At 36.2% G+C, this 4,392-nt stretch overlaps 1 pseudogene; it reads left to right on the top strand.

The window, feature by feature from the left end:
- The first annotated feature begins 387 nt into the window (after positions 1–387).
- On the top strand, positions 388–3,829 carry LOC149203204 (sodium/hydrogen exchanger 6 pseudogene; annotated as a pseudogene).
- The last annotated feature ends 563 nt before the right edge of the window (positions 3,830–4,392 follow it).

Genomic DNA, 4,392 nt, shown 5'->3' with positions numbered 1-4,392 from the left:
AGATTCATAAGTTCTCTTCACCTCTACTTGTCACTTGTATTTTGTTTGGTGTGTTTCCAATAAAATCAATTATTTTTATGGAAAGGTCAAATACGCATTCGTTTCTCATTCTATGCCTCTATGCTAATGGTGGAGGAAGTATTATGCAGAGAGAATACTAGAGGAAGTGTTCCATAGAGAGAAGCTAAAGTTTCCGTCATCCTAATCCAACACAATAATAGCAATAGTATTCGAAAACCCTTGGCATTGCTGAGGATTTTGTTGCGGCGTTGCTGCCCAATATTTATCAATTCAATTCAATCTTTATCTTTTGCATTTGGATTGGGGGGACGGGGCAGGGTGGCGGGGTGGGGAATTTTTGAAGAAATTGGCGGCGATGGCCGAACTATGGCTTTCTCCTTCAAATTCTCCAAGGAAGGCGACCGTTGAATGCAGGCTGCAGATGTAAGAATCCTCCTCTAGATCATTATTCTTGTGCTTGCAATTGTGCTCAGCCATGTCTTGAACAAACACAAATTGTACTATGTGCACAAGGCCAGCACCTCTCTTTTGATTGGTCTGATTGTTGGTGGGTTGGAAAACATTTCAAATACAGAAGACAACATTAGGAAATGGTTCAACTTCCAGGAGGGGTTTTTCTTGTTTCTTCTACTGCCACAAATAATCTTTCAGTCAAGTTTTAGATTACAACCTAAGCCATTATTTTCGAACTTTGGTGCAATAATCACATTTGCTATTTTGGGGACATTCATCTCTTCAGTGATGACGAGAATTTTAGTTTATCTAGGAGGGATATTCCTTCTGATGTTTAGGATACTATTTCAAGAAAGCATGATGTTTTGTGTTCTTATCTTAGCTACGGACCTAGTGACAATATTAGCCATATTTTAGGAATTAGGTTGTGATACTAACCTTTATGCTTTGGTCTTTGGAGAATCAGTTCTAAATGGCGGTGATATCTCTGTACAAGATGATGCTATCAGTCCGTCAGGATGCAACAACCAACTAGAGCTTGTTAACTATAGTGTGGAGGTTTATTGAAACTTTCTTTGGTTCCATGTCCACAGGTGCTGTTATGGATTGAGTTCTTCTTTACTGTTCAAGTATGCAAGACTTGGTGTTAACAATATTCAGAACTTGGAGTGTTGCCTATTTGTGCTCCTTCCATATTTATCATACATGTTAGCTGAGGGCCTTGTTCTCTCTCAGATTGTTGCAATATTGTTTTGTAGGATTGCCTATAGTCAACCAAAAATCATGTTCAGTACCATATCTTGTAGTTTTAGAGTGGAACCTACACTTGTTGTGAATATCTTTGGTATCTCTTGATATTTCAGATCTTCCCATGCTTTTTCAAATTGCAGATTTGTAAATATTTTTCAAAGTTTCTAGGTAAAAGTTTATTGATTATGATGAGTTAAATAAGTTATTACTCTGGCCCTCAAATTTTTGAAGGATGTTTTGCTCTAGACGGTGTTTTCCAATCTCGGATTAATAGTAGCATAATTGTTTACTACCATTCATACTCTAAAGTTAATTCATTACTTTGGCATGAGGTTTCCAATGTTCTTTAACACTCTCAGCATCGGGGTCAATCGTATGTTGTTTATATACATTTTTCTATAATTGAATGGATCAAATCAAGCCATTTGGTTATTTTTAAAAAACTGAGAATAAATGGATCAGGCTGATGGTGAAATACAAGGTTTCATCGAAATTCTTGATTGTTAAATTACAAACATTGAACTATGTTGGGTTGGCACCAACCGTATATTCGAGGTCACATGCCGAGTAAATTGTAACCACTTATCTTGGATAGTTACGAAATATATGGGAGGAGAGACGTTTGTACCACCATTATGTGCCCATTAAAACTGATAGCATATGTTTAATGTCACTTTCTCCTCACGGTAAGAATAATGCTCAAGTATTATGTCATTAAACTTGGGATGACTCACCAGATAGTACAACGTATCACATTGTTTTGCTTCTCACTGATAGTAAGTGATGTGGACTGACATGGGATAAATGGGTATTTACTATAGGAACATAGCATGCCTTAGTGTTAAGTGATAAATGCTTATGCATGGGAATTAATTATGATATAACGTTTAACTGTATATTTTATGATGGAATGAGTTCTATGCCATGCATGATGCGTGTGTAGTTATGTTTTATTTAACAGTGATACCACTAACTGGTATGAATTTACATGAAAATACAATGATCAAGTTAGCTACAGTAGACTTAATGCCCATTGATGCTTACACGGAATAACCAATGAATTTTATGGAGTACATGCCATGAGAAATCTTTTTCACGCAATTCGTAGATTGAGTTAAATGATGAACCTAAAAGTCCACGTTGCAGGACCACTTCGATGCTATTAAATTGACAAGGCCATTAGTGCCTTGTATTAGTGTTTACACAATATTAGTAAACGAAAAATGAAAAAATTATCGGCACAGGCTCGGGAAATTCGGGAAATTCATTAAAAATAGTATCAGAGCTTCAAGATCAAAACCTTTCAGCCTATGGGCCAATCAGTCTCTTCAAAATAAGAGTAAGTATGAGAACTAAATAAGAGAATTAACCCAACATTTTTAAAAGGGTGAAGTTTGAAAAGTAGATTATGTTTCCTTGACATTACATGGAGTAGGAACTCAAATATTAACATGGTTATTATCAAAATATATTACACGTTAGTATTTTAAAGCATTTAAAACTAATAAGGGTTTTTATGAATATGGTCCATATAAAATGAGGTTCGTTAAGGATGAGTTGAAATATTAAAATGGGAAATGTGAAAACACATGTTATCTGCTCTATATAAAATATTATGATCACATAAGGATCGGTGGATTGTATGGATATAGAGGAGCAGTCCTGATCCATTAAAGGGATGATGCTAAGGTTTTGACCTTTTTAAGTAAAGTAACTGATTCGGTGGCTAAATCTAGAATACGTTCTACCAATCGGTCAATAATAAAATGATTTGCGGAACCCTAACTCGCTCTGATTAAATAAAGTTTATTTTTCATTTATGAAAAGGTTGGTATGATTCTGATGGCGTATAATCTCTCCTAGTACTATGTTATTGAGAAACTTAGAAATTCTGGAACTTCAACCTGCAAATTTCGACCTCCTCCAAAAGTTCTTCGTGTGCTTGACTTTGATCTGGATGGTTGTAATAGTAATCATGAAACCCGGATAAAAGCAGCACCATTGAATCATCCCTTTAAAGCCCCAGCCACAGATAGAATTAACACTAGATGTTAGCTTTTAGTTGTTTTAAAATTTGGATAATTAAACATTTACAAGTATCATACAGAATCTATGTAAACTGTTGATGCGTAGGAAAGATGTAAAAACAGGAAATAAAGCCATAGCATTACAACGTCATCCCCTCCGATCATATGGACCACGACATTAGTAGCGAATAGGAATTACCCAAAATCAAAACGTGCAAAGGGTATGGTTTTATCCAAAAAGGCATGGGGATCATTTTTTTTTAGAGATAAGCCCTAACTGCCATTGGCATGCAAGCCTTTAATTGTAATTTCAAAAAAATGAGCGAAGGAAGACAATATTATGTGACCTCCTCCACTTCTGTCTGACTTAGTCAGCTCGGCTCCATGTGCAAACCTATGCACGCCTGAGTGCGATGTTTTCCAATATCGCTTTCCCAATGGACCTCAGTAGGAATTTAAAATAGGTGTTTTTGAGTCTTGAGGATTTGATTTGATTGCCATTGGCAGTGGCCACCGATGGCTTGACAAAGTTTATGGCTGACGTTGCAACTAAGACAGCCGTGGAGAAAAATAATTGAGTTTGGTCGGAATCACCATATTATATCCCTCCCTTGTCATGCGGATTTAGGAGGCATGAGAATGTTGTTTGGCTGGATTTTTAATTGGAAAGGACGATTTTGTTAATGACAAAACGTTACATTGCCGTGAGCACAACTTACATGGACCGTGGAGAATATTGTTGTTCTTTCAGAGAAAATTTCGATTTCATGCACCCTTGTCATCTAAAGAAGAAGCCAGGCATGCCCTAGGCTATCGATACAATTATTACCTCAGTTCGGATTCTTAGTAAGAGTTCGATTAAATACAAGCAAACAATGAAACCAACCTAGCAAAGTTGTGCTGAAGGATATCTATCTATGTAGACATGTTGTCGCTCAACACATCAAATTTCATCTATAACATTATATCTTCACAACAAGGCAAATAATAATCCAGTTTTTTGTGCAATTTTTTTGTAAGTTCTTTAGGTGGCTTTTTTTTGGTCCCTAGGAATTTATTGAAATCATAAGCTTAATGGGTACCTCATGCATAATCTAAGTAACTAGGGGTTTTTTAGGGTGCTGAATCCATATTTATAGTC

This window comes from Pinus tabuliformis, chromosome 2_1 (assembly GCF_031772625.1).
Source record: "Pinus tabuliformis cultivar Carrire ecotype Pingquan chromosome 2_1, CPIR1, whole genome shotgun sequence".
NCBI classification, from domain to species: Eukaryota; Viridiplantae; Streptophyta; class Pinopsida; order Pinales; family Pinaceae; genus Pinus; species Pinus tabuliformis.
Note: the sequence above shows the minus strand (reverse complement) of the source record. Positions and strands in the feature narration are given on the sequence as shown.